Source organism: Corvus hawaiiensis, chromosome 15 (genome assembly GCF_020740725.1).
Source record: "Corvus hawaiiensis isolate bCorHaw1 chromosome 15, bCorHaw1.pri.cur, whole genome shotgun sequence".
Lineage (NCBI taxonomy): Eukaryota > Metazoa > Chordata > Aves > Passeriformes > Corvidae > Corvus > Corvus hawaiiensis.
The window spans coordinates 17,988,352-18,009,446 of NC_063227.1; the positions used below are offsets into that span (position 1 = coordinate 17,988,352).

The 21,095-nt window shown below is 45.4% G+C and overlaps 1 protein-coding gene and 1 long non-coding RNA gene across 2 annotated transcripts in view; both read left to right on the forward strand.

The window, feature by feature from the left end:
• Positions 1-21,095, forward strand: part of CYSTM1 (cysteine rich transmembrane module containing 1) — a 66,415-nt gene that overhangs the window by 48 nt on the left and 45,272 nt on the right. The window lies entirely within an intron of this gene.
• LOC125333804 lies at positions 10-19,232 on the forward strand. The gene is made up of 2 exons (XR_007206972.1): positions 10-17,496; positions 18,670-19,232. It is a non-coding gene; the product is annotated as an uncharacterized LOC125333804 (long non-coding RNA).

Here is a 21,095-nt window from a genome sequence, read left to right on the forward strand (position 1 = left end):
TAAGCAGCTGCTAAAACAAAACAAAACAAAAAAAAAACAAAACACACAAAAAAAAAAAAGAGTCAAAAAAAAAAAAAAGTAATAACATTATATATGAACTGTGTTTCCTACTTGATTAAAAATATAAAGAACTGAGTGTTTATTTCCCTAATTAACCGAGAACTTTTGTACACGTTTAAGCTATTATTATTAAAAGTGTTTGCAAAAATGGTCAAGATTATAATATTGCTGAATTATATAAAAAAAAAAAGTCCTTTTCATGTTGAGCTAACATTTGACTTTAGCACAAAAAAAAAAAAAAGAGATATTTTAGAACACGTAAAATAATATTTTTAGTTTTTTCTTCTCATTTTGTTACCAAATTTCGAACCTTACATGGAGGTTACTATAGTATATTTGACACCCTATATACCTGTGATTAGAGATGTGTATATATATATGAGGGCTAGGCATGCTGTGTGTCTGAGCTTTGTCTAAATGTTATGCAGAAGTTTGTAGAGTTAAAAGGTACGTAGGTTTAATTCATGCAAGGTAAACAATAAGTGCTCTCTTTTATACAATATGCATTGCATCTGGACCTTAAACATATAAAAATGGTCAGTGAAACTTCTGTGAACATGAAGAAAAATTATTAAAAAAGGCATTTAAATGAAATTTGCTAACTTGTGATTTTTACGTTTGAACCAAAGTTCTTCAAATAGTAAAAAAAAAAAAAAAAAAGGAAAGAGGAAAAGAAAAAAAAAAGAGAGAGAGAGAGAAAAAAAAAAAACGAAAAGTAAAGAATTTCCTCCCATAATATTTTTTTTCTGCACCTGTTTGGTTTACAACTGAGTAGGCGTATTGTCATTATTGTGTATATGAGATGTACTTGTATTGTTCATAATATATTTTTTTTATTCTGTGTACTTAAAGTACTTAACCTGACATGCAGCGGTTTCCAGTGCACCTGTTTTTGGACAGCAGGTAGCGAGTCTTTCCGTGTCGCCACTGGCACTAGCACTATCTCCTGAACTCGTGAGAGGTCCGGACCGATGCTTTGATCCCTGTTAACTTCCGTAGGCCTGTTAGGAACCAGAGCAGCACGAGGGCAGCGTGATCCCACTGAGCCATGGGGGTCGGAGTTTGGTTGGACAGTGAAAGCCAAGCCGGTGTGTGTCCGTAACGGATTATTTCCATGTAGCTGTGGTGCTAGTTATTATTACTGGCTACATACCTGGCGAGCCTGGCCGTGCCCTGCCCTCCCCGTCCCAGCTCCCGCCGCGCGCGGGCTCTGCTCAAAGCCTAGGCTAGGGAAACACAGATTTGTCAGAACACTAATCTGTCCAGGTGTGTTCTCCAAATTGAAATTGTTTGTAATAATAATAAGAATAATAATAGACTTTTACAGGTTGTCTTTGTTGTTTTCGGTTATGTTGGGTTGTTTTGTTTTTTTTTTTCTTTTAAAAAAAGTTGGTGTGCTTTTAATTGACTAACTTCTTGCTGCTGTATAGTAAAAATATTAATATATTTTTATCATTAAACTGCTGCATGACTATCATCATTGCGAGTGAAGAGAAAATGTTATAAAAAAAAGATGCCTTAAACAGTGAAAACAAAACTTTATTTTTTGTTTTTTCTTTTCTTTTCTTTTCTTGGCTGGAATTCAGTAGAGAGCGTTTCAGAGAAACTAGAATCTTGTTCCACTCGGAAGTTTTTTGGGAATGCAATCATTTTGCTGAATGGTCTTGGCTGAGTTAGGGGTCAGGTAGACCTGAGCTGCTCCTGTGTGAGCAGGAGCTGCCAGCACTTCTTTACCGAGGGGCAAGGATGGAGTTTTGGAAGGGTGGGGAGAAAACAAAAAAAAAGCTTGTTTTAAAGAATTTGATTTCCTGCTGTCGTTTTATTCCCGGTTGAAATTATGATTCCCTTTTTCTTCTTGGGTTTTGTTTTTGGTTTTTTTTTTGGTTTTTTTGAGATGTACTGTAAGTGTCAAAACAAGCTGTTTCCATTGTACCATGCATTATTGCCCTTGAAAGAAGTTTGCTGTTAGTGTTCACAGAAAGTTAAACACAAGACGCTGGTAGCGAGGTGTTTCTGTTTCTTTTTAAACAATCACTGGAAATGTTTAAAATTGCTTTAATGTGCACTTTTCCTATTTCCCAGTAGCGGAATAAGCTTTTCAGAGTGCGTAATGTGACATTTGAAATGGTTCTCAATTGCATGTAAACGTGTCTGATAACCTTCTGAATCGGAGGCTCTGGATGGGCAGTTCCAGCGATTATTGTACTTCAACTGTGATGTGTCGGGACTGCACTCTCCATGCTGCTAGACGTAGTTAGGAATTTAATTGCTTTGGTTTTGCTACTTGATTGATTGTCTCGGTCCTGCTGTTCACTGCCCTCCCCAAAGTTGTCGCGCTGCCGACGGACGCGCTCCGCTCCGGCGCCCGTAGTTCCACGCCGCCGCGGTGCGTTCCCAGCAATAAGTAGCGGGAGGCGAGGAGAGCACGGCAGAGTGTCCTTCCGTCCCTCCCGGCTCCTGGGAGCATCGCTAACGAGGCAGGCTGCTCCCGTGGTCTTCCTCGCCCGCGCCGCCCGGATCCTGCCCAGGATCCGGCTGACTCGAGAAGCGCACGGGCCGCGCGGTTCCAGTCAAACCAGTACAGCCTGGAACAGCCCGCGGGCAGTTCTGTGAACAGTGGCCGAGAACTTGTGGTCAGTTTTTGTCTCGTTTTGGGTTTCTTCTGCGTGTTTCCTTGGTTTTTTGGTTTGGTTTGGTTTTTTTCTTCTTTTAACGCACGTTCTGTATGTTCAAGGACTTGATGAATGATGATAACGAAAGACTAAAATGACTGTAAAGATTCGTGGGATTTTGCTCCTGGTTGTTTTTAGTTTTCTTTTGATTTATTTTTCTGCTTTTTTTTGTTTTAATTTTTGTTTTCCCGGAGGTGCTCGGTACTTTACCAAGGCTCTAATGTCTCAGTGTTTAAAACAAATCAGAGCAGAAAACCCTGTTTAATGTTAGAAGAAGAAAGGTATATTTGACCATATGTGTTGTTTTAAAAAAAGACAGTATGCTCAAATGTGCCAAGATACCTAATTCCTGAGAAGTATGCCTTATATTTTCCTTGATTATATGCTTTTAAATGTCTTGTAGAATAGGTCCAAGAGCATGATAAAAGCTACTTTATAATGACTACGTGCAAGAAAACTTGAAATTCATTGCAATACTGACATTATTTTATTTTTAAGTTAAAGGGACACTGTCAAGTAACTTACCATTGAAATACAACCACCTTTTAAGTGGTTTTATGCTAACGGAGAAACGTCCTCCAAATTCAAATTCTATTTTTTTTTTTTGTTAAAAGGAGAAAAAAAAAGTGAAATTGCTCTATGTTTGAGAATTTAAATAAAAAAAAAAGAAAGAAGGAAAGAAAGAAAGAAAAGAAACAGCACTAGCCGCTGTTGATTCCTGCCTCTTTTTTGCGGTCCCGCTTACGATGCTGCGGGGGGGGCAGCCCGCAGCTTCCCGGGAGCCGGGGGGCTTGGCCGGACCCCCGCGGGGTTCCCCCGGCGCCGGGAGCCCCCGGGATGGGCCGGGCGGGATCCGCGGGCGAGCAGGAGCCCGGCCGCGGGTGCCGGGAGCGCGCCGAGCTCGCAGCCAGGCGCGCCCGTAGGCGGAGAGCTTTTCGTTTTTTGAAAATTCAATTGGGAAGGGAAAAAAAAAAAAAAAAAAAAGGAAAGAAATACTTGACAGTGTCACTTCGTGCGTATCCCTCGCAGGGGTTGAAATGTGCTGGGGGTAGCGCTGCCGGGAGAGCGGTTCCCAACCTGTCCCGGGACTGTGGGAAGCGCAGAGGGGCTGCCCCAGGGGCAGCGGGCGGGCGCGGAGCCCACCCTGCGAGCCAGGCAGAGCTGCTGCCGGGGATTTAACCCCTGCTCAGAGCCGACCGGTAACTTCTTTTTTTGTTTTGTTTTGTTTCGGGTTTGGTTTTTTTTGGTTTTTGGTTTTGGTTTGGTTTTTGGTTTTTTTTATTTTTGGGAGCAATTACTTTGTTGCCTTTAAAAATAGCACTGTAACCACCTTTTTTTATGATTAGCTGTAGTGTAACCTTTGTCCCTTCAAACTATGCAAGCTATGAAATGTAAATTAGGGATCAGTTAAAGATAGTTGATTATATTCAATCAGTTGACATTCATGCACTAACTGGAGTATATACAGATAAAGCTATTAGAGTGACTTGTATGCTAACAGCAAGATATAACATACCTACCTATTCTAAAAAAATGACTATTAATATTGTATAACAGGACTGTGGGGGTTGGGAGGGAATGTTATCTCTTATCTTCTTAAAAGGGGATTTAAGATTTTTATAACTGTTTTTTCCATCAAACTTTAATATTTTTGTCAAATTTTTAGGTATTTAATTTGTAAAATAGATTTTACTTTGTACTGGCGTACAGAAAATAGGGGTTGATTTAAACTTTTTTGAAGCCAAGTGATCAAGTACATTTGTAATAAAAAGTCAATGGATCTATATCAGTCGTACTCACTGTTTTCATTTCTTGTACGTTCTAATGCAGTGGCGCTGTATGTCTCCCAAGGAAAAAAAAAATTGGGGAGGGGGGTGGAAGGAGAAGGCAAAAATGTCAGCATTGATGCTGCCAATTGATGCAACTTTGCGTGTGCAAGTGGCCCCTGGTCAGTGGAGATTTGGTAGATATGCATTTTTCCTAAAACACGGTGCCCTTTTTCCAGAAGGGTTTATGCAAACCTGATGTTTTTGGCATGTCTTCACTTCACGCTTCCACCTTGGCGCCCGTAAACTCTAAAGTCGCCCTTTGGGAAGCGCCTTTCCCTGGCACTTCAGAAAAAGCAAAACCAACCAAAGCAAAACTCCGATTTCTTCTAAAGTGGTGAACTACAGCACATGATGTTTTTGCACCCTCACACGCTGTCTCCCTTCCTCCAAGGTCTGCCACTTGCTTTTCTCTAAGTTCAAGAGGTCAACTTTTTTTTGTTTCGTTTTTTTTAAGTAAAATTGCCAAGTCTTTTGGATCGAAGACTTCAGCAGATCCACCGAGCTTGGATCCAACACCTTGCAGAGCACTGACATAATTATTTTTTGGTTGCTTGTTTGCTTTAAACCCAGCCCTCCCCTTCCCTGTCCCAGGGCATATACCAAATCTGATTGACTTGTCTGTGGCAGAAGTTGTGGGAGTCAGCAGGGAGAATGACGACATTAATGTACAAGAATGCTAAAACAGGTTTACATTTTAGGGACTCTCGTCAAGCAGGAAAACTCAAAAGTATAACTAGAACCAACCAATTTCCAGTTTCCTCAGTTTCACTAGTCCTCCAGGTACAAAATGAGTCTCTCTTAGGTGAGTTGGAAAGAAGGCAGTGAAGTCAAATTCCTCCACAACTGTGCCATTTGCTCCTTCAAAAACCTGCTGCTTCCTACTGTATTGGGTGGCTTTTGGAGAGGTAGGGCTCTGCCTGAAGTGCTGGGAGTTTCTCTTTTAAAAAGACACTGTCAAGAATTTTTCATTTTTAGAAACCCAGTTTGCAGCTTTTTTTTTTCTTGCCTTTTTTTTTTCTTTTTTTTTTTCTTTTGCTTTTTGTCAGGCTTACCCAAACTTTCCCTTTATTGTCTTACTCTCCTCTTTTGTTGGCTGCCTGCTCCTTGTTAACTCAGCTTGTGCAGCTGGAGGGTCACTGTTTCTGGTGGTGTTTGGACTATCTGGAAGAGAAGCCCAGTAGTTTGAAATTCTCAAGCTGGGCTTTTTTATATCTTTTGCACACTCATTTCTCTCCCTAAAAGTTTTACTCTTCTTGGCTTTCTCCTGGAATGTGTGAAGATAGGTGAAGGGCTCTGAATTTTTGGTGGCAGAACAGAGAAACGGGCTGCACGCAAAGTGTTGTCACAATGTTTTGACAAAACCGACGAGGTAAACAAGCGAGTTCCATTTTTATTCCTGATTCCTTCTGCTGTTGCCATCTCCTGTGCCGCTTGCAACAATGAAAGAGAGTTTCTGCCCAGAGCTTTTTTTTGTGGTTCCTTTTACTCTGCTCACTTGCACATGATTTAGCTCGCTGGCACGGCAAAATGTGCGTGGGTTGTGAGCGTGGCAAGGAGATACGTATATAGAGTTTAAAGCTAGTTAAGGTTAATTTAAATGGACTTCCAAAATTATAACCTTTTTTAAAAGCTTGTATTGCCCAGAGCCTAATCTTTGGGCCTGAAGTTCATGGCTTTTATTTTTTTTTTCTCCGAAGTGGTGTGTGTTGTGTTGGGATGGCTGAGGGTGATGGCGCAGGAAGGATGCGCCTCTCGTGTGGCAGCTCTCCGGAAGCTCCGCAGCTGGAGCGGGGCTGTCTGCTCTGCTCCCAGCAGAGGCTGCCTTCCCGCTCCCATTCGTGCCAGATGGTCCTGAGTCCGCTCTGGGAGTTTCTCGTAGCCTGCCTATTCTTCTCGTTATCTTTCCAAAGCATTTCAGTTCCTGATGGGGCTGTGTGTTAGCAGCACTGCAGTCTGGGAGAAAGGCAGCTCACATAAGGGCGTGCAACAATCCCACTTCTTGTGAATTACAAGTGGGCCACGAGGCTTTACTGGGCTGGTGTTGCTTGTTGTTAGTGCCGAACAGCTGCAGATACCAGAGAGAAGTAAAGGCCAAATCATCCATTTGCAGGGGTTCACAGTGTTAATTCTCCAGTGGCATTCTGGATATTTTACTGCAATTTGGATGGCATAGAAGTTGCTGCTGGAGGAGCACATTGGAAGGGAAAGGATGAGCGGGTTGGTGTTTGGGCAGGTGTGGTGCTGTCATTAACGAAGGCATTTCCTGAGGCGGCAGACTCAGGCTGGGTGAAAAGAGTTTGTCCCAGGGGAGGAGCTCCCAGCAGTCACAGCAAAGGTGTTGTCTGTCTGCAGGGTGGGAAAAGGCTTTCAGAGCTAGGTGGGAGATTGGATGTGGCAGAGATGGATGGCCGAGGTACACCTGGGCTGCCATGCAAGTGCTTCAGCATCAGCACAGGTATGGGGGATGGCACTTAGAGAAGCCCATGGGAGCCTGACGGCAGTGGCTCTTTGTCACAGGCAGCTGAGGGGTGTCAGGCAGCTGGTCCCCGGGGATTGTGGAGCTGCAGGGGCTGAGCTCCCCGGCTGGGGTAGCTCTGCTAGTCCCATCGTTGCAGTTTGGTGGCTGAAGCCAGATGAGCATTTTGTGTTTCAGAAGAGTCAAAGCATGTCACTCCCACCTCTATAAAAGCAGTAACCGGTTGTGTAGTCTGTTTGAGGCAAAATATCACTGAAGAGGGAGAGTTGAAGTCATACAGCAAGAAACGAGGCATGTTTTCACGGAAAAATGTCAGCTGGAGATTAAGTGAAAAAAGATAAAGATAGAGGACTTTTGGCCCCACTATCTGTCTTTTGAATGTTGACTGATTAAAACAAGACAGAGTGAAAGGCTGGATATCCCAGAACAATGCTTCACTGTCCCTCTGCAGATCGATACTGCTGGCGCTCCTTTACCCAGAGAGGGGATCTGGTCTTGAGCTTTTTGCTCTGGAAGGCACCATGGCCAGCTAAGATGGAGCCTGCTCAGGCTGGCCATAGATTTTGCCTGCATGTGGGTGTTGTCTCATTTTGGGTGACCAGACATCACCTGGGCTGTGGCAGTATCTCTGCAGCTCGAATTGGCTATGTGGTTTGGTAGGGAAATTCTGCTGTCCCTGTGTAATGTATCTTGGAGCAGTCTCAGAGTGCAAGACCTGATACAGTTTGGGTTTAACTAAGACAGGTTCTACCAACCAGTGGGCATTAGGTTTATCAGACCAAGCTAGAGCTCACAGGAGAGTGAAATATCCAAAACACAGATAATGTAGCTGTCAGGTCCTGAGCAGGGACTACTGTGCTGTTGAACTTGGCTCTGGCTGTGCTGATGACTCTGGCCATTTCCACACCTGGTCTTGAGGCTTAGGTTCATGACGTGGTGAACCTCTGCTCCTTTCTGGATCTGCCATCAGCTGGGAGGGTGCTTGGTTTGAATGAGAATCTGCTGGATCTCCCCAGCACGAACTCGATCTTAACTCAGACAGTTCCTTGGCTTTGCTGGTGATCAGTTGGTTTGCTGTCCGTCCTGACATCAGCTTTGCAAAAATACACACCTTAACCCTTTCTGAGTCTTAGGCCGCATAGCAGACTGAAGTGCAAAGAGGACTGGCTGCAACACTGGCAGTGGGAGTTTCTGCTGAGTCTCCCTGGCTGTGGCATTGAAGTATTTTTTTCTTGAAACACTATCTTGAAATATGCAGGAAGCAAAAACCCAGCTTCATTCTTTCTGTTTGAGATTGGAGAGGTGAGAGGTGTGGATTTATATCTGCAGCAAGGAAGGATGTGCCCCTCCTGGCTGGGAAGACCTTGGAGGGAGGTGGCTGTTGTGGGAGCTGATCCCAGTGCGTGCCGCTGGGACGGCAAGTGCATGACTTGGAGAGATTTAGACAGCTTTTTGGGAAAAACCTCCTTGTGTTGAAATGTCATCCCAGTCACGATGTTGATTTCAGTGGAGAATTGCTTGTGAAAGTGGCTGGCAAGCTGCATCTGAAGGCCCGTGACCACGCTGACCCCGGTGGGTTTGGCTGTGTTACTGGACATGATGCAGAGACCGTGCAGCAGCCCCGTGGGTGAATGCCTTGGTGCAAGAGATCGTGTCCTACCGACACGAGTCAGCGCTTTGGGCTGCGAGGTGTTGCTGTCATGCTTGCAGGAAGGTCTGGGAGCTGAGCCTGGGCTCTCAGACATCATCATCATCATCATCATGCTCTGGATTGATGCATGGGCCAGCACTGGCACGGGGTGTTTTGGGGTGGCTGTGGGGGCTCTGCTGCAGGGATGACCCCCCCAGCATGGTTTGAGCTCCTCTGTGTCACCAGCTGTGCTGATGTGGCAGGTGCTGAGATGAGGCTGGAGGAGGCTCTGTCCGTATCATACCTGCCTGGATAGTTTCTGTTGCTGAGAGCTGAGGGTCAGTAAATGAGCAGTGGTCGTTTCTTCTGTTACTGGTGAATGTCTTCATGTGTGACTCGGACTCAAACTGCCATCGAGGTTGGGACATTCGAGGTTTGGGGGGTTTTGTTCTCACTCTGGGTAGAAAGGCAGCTGTCAGAGGGCAGGACAGTGGTTGTGCATCGGGCAGGACCTGTCTGTTGGGATGTCTGGGAGCAGCAGTGTCGTTTGAAAGGCAGCCACCTTGGTTTGGGTGTCTCTGTTCCCCGGCTTGGGATTGCTCTACTGTCTCCCTAGGGAATGCATTTTATTTCTCCGTGCTCCATCCTGGTTGCACAATAGTGAGCATGATGTAGGCCGCAGTCTCCTGAGGTTTGGAACTTGCCTGGGCTCACCTTTTGCCCAGGCATCTCATATGGGCAGGGGAGCTCAGACCAGCAGCTCCTGGGGAGTGAGTCTGCATCGGCACATCAGTGTCAGCCGGTTCAGGCTCCTCAGAACTCACCTGGGGGTCGAGAGGTGAGCGCTGGGATTTCAGGGACCAGCTCTTCTCTCTGCCTCAGTCCAGCAGAAGCAGGTCCAGCTGGCTCACTTTTGGGCAAGCTGGGAAGGCTTGCCGATCTGTCAATACTTCAGGAAATGCCAGGGCTAGGAATCATGGAGAAAGGATTTTGTGAAATCTGGTATTTAAACCTCCCACTCGAGTGATGCTGAGGAGAGCTGGCAATGTAGCATTGGCTTATCAGGAGCTGTGTGGGCAGGTCAGCTTAAAAAAAAATGTTGTGTGAGCAGTACCAGAGGTGAAGGAAAGAAGCCGGTGTCTTGTCAGGTACAGAGTTTAAATGGGGTCAGAATTTCTTTTTATTAAAAAGATTGTTTTATTTAAATAATAAATGACAGTAGGTTCACCGTTGCCACGGGCTGCTGAAGGGCAACCAGGCAGGTCTGAGCAAAGTAGGGACTAAAGGCTTTGAATTATTTTCTGTCATTAATAACTCTGAACTAAGCACTGCAAATTCATGTAAAAGCCATCTCTGCTTTCGTGCATGCGAACAGTTTGGTTTGTGGATAGGTCTGCTGTGTTCAGAGGCTCATTCTATCTTGGAAAAAAAGAGTTGGCTTCTGAGCTTCACCCGTCAATAAAAGTCTTGGAAAATGAGTCCTTGCAGGCTTCTGCAAGGCCATATGTAACTTATCTTGTCCAATGCAAGTCTCTAATTGGCAGTTTAAAGTCATTTTAAAAAAAGAATCTGTTAACAGTCAGTCTATTTTTAGTTTAAAGATGGACTTTATATGGTCATAAAGTAAAATTCCTAGCTTAATTATGGGAATCAAAGTACATTGGCTTAATTGCACAAAGAACTGCACACAAGAGTGCAGAGAGGACACGCTTTACGAGTGATTATCTGCTGATAAAATATTGTATGGAGCAACAAGTGGGGGAATTCCAGGCTCTAGAAAGCATCCTGAGGCCAGAACTGCTGAGCTGGTGGAGGAGAGATGGCATCAAATCCTCTGCAGATGGTCAGGGTTCATTCCCACCACAGCACCTGCTGCCTTGCTTTGTATTTATGGAGGCTTGAAACTGGACAGGATTAAAGGGGTGATTTATAACCAAAGCCTTGGTTGAGGAGTTGATTTGTGTTCTGGAGGTGCCACCAGGAGGTGGAGAAGCAGCTGTGGGAGGTTTGAATGGCAGAGGATTTGGTGATGGGAAATAACAAGCTCCCAGTGACAGGAGATCCATCAGGTCAGAACTATTTGCCTGTTGATTGGACACATAGACCTTGAAAGGTATCAGAGTGCTTGGGGCAAGCCTGAAGCTGCCATTCTTGAAGCTGAGATACCCGAGAAGCTAAATTTGGGTGTCCAGGAAGGAGATAGAATTTAGGATGTGGCAGCACCTCTTCCTAAAGTCTTGGTGGTGTGGGAAAAGGCTGTGACAGGGAGGTGAAGTGAATATGACTCCACAGCGTTTCCACTTCAGCCCAGGCGTCCCCAGACTGGTGGCACGGGAAGTGGGCAGGGTTTGGGGAGGACAGACTGAGTACAGCTGGGGGAAGGCTGAGGCTGTCGGGGCTCGGGATGTGCAGAGGTTGGGAGCAGAGCTGTGTGCACAGGAGGGACAGCCAGCTTCAGGCTGTGGGCTGGAGTGAGGAATGGGCACACCTGTACAACAGGGGGGAAACAGGAGACAAAAATAATTGTTGTAGACTGCTCAGTGGTGAAAAAAGACCTCGGCACAGCTGGTCTGATTGAAACATGGTGGGGGTGATGAAATCAATAAGATACTGCATTACCTGCCATTGCACTCTACTGAGCAGGTATGTTAGGTCATAAAGAACACTGCATCTAAAAGGTTGCTGTAAAATCTGAGGAAATTGGAGTCCTGACAACCAAACAGCTGCATTTATGTTGGATATAAGTTCTGTATTTTAATGACATGGAGGTATTAGGAAGTTTTCTATTCCAGACAAGAGGAAAGTTGTGGGTTTCTTGAGCCTTGGGAAAAAAACAGGCTCATGCATCTTCATAAATCTGTTAGAAAAAGTAAGTTCCATTATGACCATGCTATCTAGCCAGACTGTTTGGGAAGGAACTGGCTAACATTTTGGTGCTCAACAGCTTGATTTACTTAAAGGATCATTTCTTGTAACAGCCTGGTCTAGAGTTAGCCTTTGTTTAGGACTAAAACGTAAGAACTGATTCAAGATAAAATTATTGTTGAGTTGGCAAGTGGCAGTGACCAGCTGGGGGTCACTGAATTGCAGGTTCAGTATTCTCAGGGGTGGAAGGTGCTGGACTAAAAGTGAGTCTTGTGTTACAAAATATTGCAGGGGAGAAGATCAGAAAAATGAAGTCCTTAGATTTACCATAGATATGTGGGAAGGTTACAGGCATCCAGATGAGGCAGAAGTCTGTCATGAAAGAGCGAAGAACCCTACAACTGTTGTTAAAAATAGTTATAAAGGAAGGGACTTCTGGAGTTCAGGAAGATTCCATCAAAAGACAGAAGTCCAACTCTTGAGGAGCAGACTGAAAGAACCATGTGGTAGGGCAGAAAATGAAGCAGTTTAGGCAGGGCTTTGCAGAGCTGGGGGCCTTGGGGAGCCAATGGTGTCTGAGGGACATCAGAGACAGGGCTGGGGAGAAAATCTGGGTTTCATTTCCTGCACTGCTTCATGCCACTGAAGTGACTCCTCCATGTCATTCTGGAGCACAGGGCATGTTTGAGAGCCTGCTGTCCATCACCTCATCCTTTTGGGTGAGATAAGGAGCCTCCCTCTGAAACTCAAGTGAGGCAGAGATGCTGGAGCAAAGTAGGAAATTCAAGTAGAGGAGCAACAGGTGTATCAAGGGGTTTCTAAAAAGCTTGGCTCTGAAACACTAAAGGTACTAGCAAAACCAGGGCTGTCAAAAAACAGCTTAGTATTCTCCATGACTAGATAACATCCTAATGTCAGGTTATTATTTTTTTTAATTAAAGTAGTAATCGAGGCACAGGGAATTGAAGAGCAGCAACCCTGAACTCCAGTTTGAGAAAGAGAAGCTGAAGTGCTGGAGCTCTTCAGTGTGTGAGGTGGAAAGCAGCACACTTTCTGCAAAGAAAGGGGATTGGACCAGGTGATCCCTTCCAACCTGATCCATTCTTTGATTCTGTGATCAGTCGGGTTTGCTGGGGCACCTGCCAGAATGTCTGAGCACCTTGACAAACAGCAGGATAAAAAATAGGCTTATAATGAGAAGAGAAATATCATGGAGCCCTTCCTTGGTTGCAGTTCTATTGGTCACTTGGGGAGCAAAAGGCAGACTAAAGTCTAGTTAGAGAATGATTAAAGACTTCCAAGTCTGCATCTTCAGCCTTTGAGCAAATGAGTTCCATTCAATGGTTTCATTAAAACCAGAGTTGCTGGGTAGAGAAGGGTTGATTTTCATGGAACTTTTCTGGTGGACACCACTAGGTCCAAGTTGCAAAGTCTGATCTGAGGGGAGAAACAAGCCCAGAGTACTGGGTAATATGGTATCTAAATTTCTCCTGTAAAGCAACACCCCCAGTTCCTGCCTTGAACTGGACTTGCAGGTCTGCCAGATCCCAGAGTGTGCCTGGATAGCTGATACTGTGGGTACGTTCTGTTTTCTTTTATCTTTATTGAGAAAAAACTCTTGCTTTTGAAAATGGGCAGAAAGGGAAGGAGTAGGGTCGGAGGTCTGGGCAGCACCTTCCAGCTCTTGTCTAGGTCTGTCCTTGAGGGAGGGTTGTTGGTGTGTGTGCATGTGCAGACCTGTGTTATCGCTCTTCCCAAGACACTCAGGAGCACCCACAAGTAACTGGTGTCAGCCAGAGCAACCTTTGGCTGCTCTGGCTTAGTTTTAGGCTTCTTAAAAGTCTAGGAGTCATGGCAAATACCCTGACTTCTCCCATCTTCCCTGTCTCCAGCAGATCATGGTACCGAAGAGTGAGTGCTCTGATAAGTTGTTGGAGTTTGCAATAGAAGCAGGATAACTGCAGGCACTGCGAGGCTTTCAGTCAGAGTTTATGTTTAAAGACAAGGAGCAGAGTGCTTGGGTTATGCTGGAGAAGTGACCCCAGCCTGGCTATGGCTGGAAAATTGAGAAGAGCATGATAAGGTCTGGTTCTGTGAGCATGGGGACATGTGAGGCAACAGGCAGTGGGAGAAAAAAGCAATTTTTAATGCTCCGTCAGTATGCCAGGCTGTAAGTGAATTGCTCATTCAGGAAGAAGAGCTCAGATTCTGGCAGCAGAGCAAATGAAGTGAAGGTGTGTAGCCTGCCACAGGAACCCTGCACATTCCAGATGTAGGTGCAGGTTTGTGAGGCTGCTGAGCAGGAGCTCCTCTGTACCACAGCTCGTTAGACCCCCACGGTGTCCCTGTGCTGCTCTCCCTGGTAATCGGGTGGTTGTCACTGGCACAACCTTTGTGCCTACCCCTAGATATCCATTAGATTGCTCACTTCTAGTTGAATTATACCAGCTGACTTTGAAGTACTCAATATAAAACCATCGTGGTATGCTTGCATGATAGTTATTTGATGTAAGAAACAATTTCTTGTGCTCTCTCTTTAGGAATTTGGGCTTTGAGTTTCACTGAGGTGTGTTGTTCGTACCCAACTGCACAGGATCAGGCCCATCTCTGTTTTAAAATGTATTTCACATCAGCGTTTAGAAATGTTCTAGGAAACAAATTAGGAGATTGAGTTGTCTGTCACAGGCTCAGATGATCATAGCGACTTGTGCTCAAGGCTCCATCCTCGTAGAGACCTGCACGGCTGCTTTGTGTAACTGCTGTCAGAGCTCTGGCGTTCTGGTAATAGTGTTTTTTAATAACTGTACTGAGTATACTCGCCTTTAAATCCTGTTAGGTACCGATAATTATCACTGGTATTCTGTACATTAGCTCTGTACTAGCATTCACATTGGACTAGGCTTAATAGCGTGAGTGGCAAAGATGACTTGAAAAAGGAAAATTCATTTATACCCTTTTCGTGTGGTTCTACCCCGTGTCGTGGGTGGTTTGTAGAAGTACCAGAAGTGCTACAATGGTCTTCCCCCTTTTACTTGCTGCAATTCTCTGCAGAAGAACATACAGATTTAAGTCTGTTTTTCCATCCTTTGGAGACACTGAGATGTTATCATGGTGAGGCCCATGGAAATACCCAGACAAGCTGGGCCCTCACGCAGAGATAAGGCATCTTTTCCATTTGGTTTTTTTTAATTCTGCTGTCCATTCTCCAAGCTTTTTTTCTTTTTTTTTTTAATGTAAAAAAGTTATTCCCTCATCTGTCAGTGCAACATCCTCTAGGATATTTGTGGTCTTCCAGGAAAGGTAGACAGGACTGGAATTAACTAATGCCAAAAATTGCCCATGGCAAGGGAGGGAAATCCTTGTTTTCAAGACAAACCCCATCCAGACTTTTTTTCAGACACCCCGCAGCACACCACAAGGGTATAAATCCCGACTTTTTCTTTTCCAGGTGATCTTTAAGGCCAAGTAGCAGAGGGCAGGGTTTTGCCCTCCAGCGGGGTTCCGGTGCTGTGTGGCATCCGCGCTGTCCCGCAGGTCTGAGCCCCCGGCACCCCGGCATTTAGGGAGCTCCATGGGGTTGGCTTTCACCATGTCCTCGATTTGGATCCCCAGGGCAGAAAAATTAGGACTTTCTCAGTTAAAGAAAAAACCGAAAGTGAAGCAAAATCTCTGGAGAGTTGTGTTTCCCCACAGCAGTGACAGCCCCTCAGCACCCACTTCTGTTCAGCCAGCACCCCCGGGTCAGTCCTGCTGGGTTTTTAGCCATCTTGACCTCATGTTTGCAAATATTATTGGTAATATAATGCTCTATGTACAAATGTCTGTGTGGCTCATGTGTATGTTTCTGTGGTTCAAGTCAGCCACAGACTTCTGGAATTTCATTGTACTTTGGTTAAATGTTGGACTTTTAACTCTTCTACTGTATGGCTTCTTGATTTCTCTTGTCCAATGTGGACCAACTCTATTTTTGGAAATAAATAAGCATGTAAATAAAATGAATGGGTTTATGCCACTTACAAGAAAATGCTTTATTTAAAATATACACTCAGTCTTGTATATTTTATGGTATCTCAGGGAGCAGCCGAGGCTCAGGCCCCAGCAGCCTTGTGCTGAGATACCATATTATGTACAAATTCACTTCCAAGTGCTTTTGGAAGCAGACTTCCCATGTCCTGAGCCAAGCCCCTGTAGGACCAGCCTTGCGGAGGAGGGAGGGGGGAAGCCAGAAACACGTAGTTTAAGGGGAGTAAAGGAAAGAAACACAACTTTCCTCTCAACACAAGGCTTCTGGTTTGAGGTGTCCGGGTGCCAGAGACATGGCCGGGTGCAGGGATGCCATGGGTCCTGCCTGGGAGCACGTGGAGATCAGGAGCACGATGACATCTCTTTTTTTTTTTTTTTTTTTAATTTTTTTTTTTAATTCTCCATATAAACCAATATTTACCAGTAATCCTGTGTTTCTGTTTTTGTTTTTTGGCAGACTTTTACCAGTAAATATCGGTTTATTCCTGAAACCAGAAGCCCTAAACATACCTTTGTTTATAAGGTCAGTTGGCATTTTGTCTCTCTCATTCCCCACTCCCCCCCAGTACAACCCAGCAGGTGGTTGAAAGGTACCGAGTTCTCTTTCTAGTTTTCCTGCTCTGCATCTCTGGGAACTGGAGCCCGCAGGACCTAGAGCCTTCTGTTGGTAACGTAGATCTGAGTTTACAAATTATTCTTTTACCATTTTAAATCCTGCTTTTAAGGACAGAGGTGTTCCCACCTGCCCACCACGGGAACCGGTAGAAACCCCTAAATTGCTCCTCCTCTCCGAAGCCTGCGGGTAGGTCTCTCACTAGCATCTTCAGGCTTGGGGCTGAGAAAATAATTTATCCCAAAATGTACACTAAAAAAACTGCCATTTCTGGTTTACAGAGAGCAGGACTGGGGGAGGGAAGGGTGGGAAAGGAGTTTGAAACTTACTCTTCCTCCCATTTTTTTCTAGAAAGCAAATGTGACATGGGGAGGAGGGAGAGAATGTGAACATGGCCCTTCCTAAACTCATTGTAAACTCTTCCTCCGAAGCTGGGGAAAAGGGCAAGTGAAAGATCTGATCCTTAAAAGGACATCACTGGGTGTCTGAGACCCCAAAGGCAGCTGGCGATTTTTAAGGACTCAAATTGCTTTTGGTTTATCCCAAGACCAATTGACTTGGGAGTGTTGAAGCCTCCTTTTTCCCCACAAGTATGTGCCACCCAAACACTGCATGTTTTGTTAATACCCCAGAAGCAGAGAACCTGATGAGGGATAGAAAATGAGTTGACAGCACTGTCCCAGCCAATTTTCTCCTCCCAAGCAAACAAAATGCAAAAAAAATCCCCAAACCAAAACCCATCCCTGACCCCCCAAAAAACATAACCTCCTAAAAAAGCAGGTCAAAGAGGATCTCAAATGCCCAGTCTGGTTTTGTTGTACATGGTTGACACGGGTGTTTTTGGCATAGCTGCAGCCCAACTATGTCCCTTTAAGGAGCACTGGGGCTCGTTTCCTCCTCACGAATCCCGAGCCGAGGGTTTTGCTGTTCCTGAGAGCAGATCGAAGCTCCTGCAGCCTTAGTTGGAGTCCAGAATGAGGGGAGCCCTTCCAGCTGTGCACTTTGAGCTGAAAACTACCTTTCCTCCCCTTTTGCAGCCTGGGTGGTTCTGATTGCTGGCAGTTCTGTAATACAACCTTAATCTGAGCAGTTGAGGCTGGTCCTACCTTATCTTCAGACGTCTTGCGGAGGACTCCTGTTACCAGTTTGGTACTCAAAAGCTACACCCCACCATCAGAAGTCACTTTTTGTCTTTTCCAAAGGCAGTGATAGCTCACCCTCTCTAGCTCTAATGGAAAACATGATAATTGCAATGCAACTTTCTAATAAATTGTTCATATATTCATAATTCCGTTGCAATCCCAAATTGGAGAAGAGATCTGTTAAAGGTATATATTAGTCTAGATTTTTCTTATTGTAAATACTGTAATTTTATAATACTGTCAATATTTTATTAACTTAGAAATATTTAACAGAGTTTAATCTATGGTAGTTGATTTATTTATAGGTTTATGTTGCAGCCAATTACATTCTAATGTAAGATTAACTTTCAGCATGTCAACTTTGAGTGAATAATATATCTTTGGAAAGATTAAGAGAGAAAACTCTCGCTCTTAATCTGTAGTATTTATCCCCAATTCCCAGTTGGGAACTATTTAACAAAATATTAGGAGGTTTTGAGAGCTCATGAATCTAATAACTGCAGTTGGATTTGAAAATTTGAATTTTGAGATGTACCTGTCTCTTTGACCCTGTGAACAAGTTTGTTTCAGTACCTGACCTCTCCAGCACAGAAGTCTTTATTTTGAGCAAAGGGACACTGTCAGATCAATTTTAGTTTCTTGCTTTTGGGGGGAAAAAAAAGCCGCAAAAACGCAGCCCCGTGGCATGTGTGTTAATTCGTTTTGGATCGCAGGGGGAACAGCTCCTCTCCCGAGGGTTTGGGTCCCTGGCCAGAGCAGCTCCATCCCTGCAGCCCGGCGGGGCGGCGCTCCGGCCGCTCCGAGGGGGCTGGGCAGTGGCGGTGCTCCCGCAGTCCTGCCGGCCCCGGCCCCGGCTGCCGTCGGAGCTCGGGGAGATGGGCAAAAGTGCACAAAGTCTAAAACTTGACCAATTTTTGACCAAAGTGTTTGCTTTTTAAAAATTGAAATCTCTCTCTCTCTTTTCACCTGATGGTGTCCCTTTAGCATCATAAAGATGTTCATGTTCTCTGAAAACCATGAGAAGTGATTTTTCTTTTCAAGGCAGGGGAGAATTGGTCTGTCATGTGTTTGCAACGCAACTTGCATAAAAATACCAAAAATATCTTGAGGGTTTTCACAGGCGTTGGTATTTTTTGAGTGTAAAAGTTAATCTTGATTAGAGATGTGCCAATCTTTACTGCTTTCCTGTAGTGTTGTTACACTTAGGCATTTCAGTTCACTTACAAATATATACTGTAACAGTATACTTTGTACAGATTTATTTAAAATTTATTTGAAAACTGAAATAAAGTAGGCAGAAAATAAAGATATTTATTTTTCATTTGACTATGTAAGAAGGTATCATTCTTTTGGTTTTAGTGCACTGGTGTACCAAGCCTCAGAACCACTGCTTTCTCCAGCTCATAGGATGCTTTTCCAGACTGTGGATACGTGTATGTGTACTGCTGTGTTGATAAGTAAATGCCAACGATGGAGTTCGTTGCTTTTATACATCCCAAAGAGAAGTTCTCCACCGTTCACTGTCTGTTTTCTGACCGAAAAGGCGTGTGTTTGTGAACAGTGTTCACGCGAGCTCTGCCATCCCACCCTCACATCAGCTCACACCAATGCCAGGATGGGAGGAGTTGCCTGCGTACCTTCCCCAAAACACCCCGGGCCGCAGTGGCATCGTCAGGGAGCAGTTCAAACCTGTGTCCTTTGGGCTTTGTGTAAAGCAAATGCAGAACAAGAAAAATCGAGATGTTAAATCCATTAGAAAACCAATTCCTTATTGTACAGTAGTATGGAGATCTCTAGTCAACCTGCCATTAATAATAGATTCTTATTTTTTGAATGATCTATTTAAAAGAACAGCAAGCATTGTATTTGCTAGTAAATCTGAAGTGTTTACATGGAATTACTAAATAAATTATTTGATCTAAGATGGCTCTTATCAGTGCTGATTTTTAATAATGGAAATTCGCTTTGGCAGCTGCTTTTTTAGTTCGTGCTGTTCTTTAAAATCTTCCAAAGCAGGTTTTTTTTTTCACTGCATCCTTGTGGTTCAAATTAGGTTCTGAGGAAGAGGCAGAGCATGCCTCTCCCTGCGAGGCCTGACAGGAGTGCTAGCTCACGTTTTCCAAGCCCTTCCATGAGGCCGTCCCTTCGCATCCCAAAGAGCTGAGACGGAGCAGGATGCTCTGCGCCCAAAGCCCTGCGGTTCTCACCGGGCTGAGGCCCGGAGCCTGCAGAGACAGGATATGGGTTTTTAGCAGAAAGCATTGGGATGGAAGTAAAACATCATCCTGTGAGGTAATGAGTTGTCAAACTCAGTTCCAGCGAGGCTTGGTCCTGCTTCCTGCTGTTCCAAGGCTGCTGGAACACCCTGTGCCCCTGCTCGGAGCCTGTGGGTCCGCGGGCAGTTGCCAGAGGCTGAAGCAGAGGAGGGCTTTGGCTCATCAGCGAGGCCAAAGGCAAATTCAGAGGCTCCCACCCCTTCCGAGCCCCAAGGGCCGCTCTGTGGCGTGGGGGACCCGGCTGTGCAGCCCCCACAGCTCCCTGGAGAGCCGGGGGTGGAGGATGGGGCAGATGCTACCCTGCCTTGGGGCTCCTGCCCAGGGTGGAGGGGCTGCGGATGGAGAGAGGCTGGATGCAGAAATGCCTGTACCGGGAAGGAGCAGCAGGAAGAGCAGGCAGGCGTTGCAAATGCCGAGTCTGGCCACACCGTGTCCCCCTCTAAGCGCCGCAGACGCTGCTTCTCTGCCGGGCGCTCCAACCTGGGGAAAATGAAACGATCAATAATGCACCTGTCCCCGCATTCCCCGCTCCCAGGCTGGCGCGGCCGAGCGCTGAGTCACCCCATGTTTAATTCAATGCTCTCAGCGCCAGAGCCCTGGCTACAAACCCATCCAGGGCTTACATTATGCGCTAGCTGAAATTTTTGTTGGACATGGATTTCACGCTTCATGTTCAGGGCAGGATTCCTGTCCCACCCCACGCTGGCTCCGCTGGCTGGGGAGGGATGAGCCCACACCCTGCTCCAGGTACATGGACGGCTTCTCCCCCAGCCTGCCGCTGCCCTCTCACCCTCACTGGTCTGGAGAGGTTTGAGATATCCACCCCTGGGCCCTGCAGCACCACCCCAGCTCTCCCTGAGCCTTTCACCCCAGCAGCTCATCCATTAGACCACTCTGTTTCCACTGGAAATTATTCTGCTCTCACTTATTCCCCTGAATAGCATATTTACACACATCTCTATGTCCTCTGTGAGCTAGCCCATGGTTATGAGCAGTATATTCCTAGAAATTCGCTTTCTGGTTTGGGGGGAATTGAGCATACTGATGAAATGGCTCCATTTGTCTGAGTAACATCAGGAAACTTATCTGGGCCAGATGCTTCTCCAAGCTGATACCCCCTGGCCAATGGCTGGTACTTGAGAAGAAGCAGGAAACAGCTGCTCTACACCTTGCCAAGCCATGAAAGGCCCTTATTTTGGAAGAAAATACTTCCTCTTTAGGCTAATTTCCCACTCCAAGCCCAACACTCTCTTTATAGCACATGGGAGTGACCCTCAGCATTGATCCCACTGCCTCTCATGTCTCCACTGCTCATTTTAATGCTTAAAGCAAAAACCAAACTGAAACATCAGACAAAAACACTGGTCACAAAGTTTTGGGGTTAGTAATTGCTCAGATTTGTTTGTAATGGATGGGGCAATGCTCCAGTAACTCAGATATGGAGCATCCTGAGCTGGCCTTGCCTCACAGGATGGCTCCAAACCAAAGCAATTCCTTCCATGCTGGTTT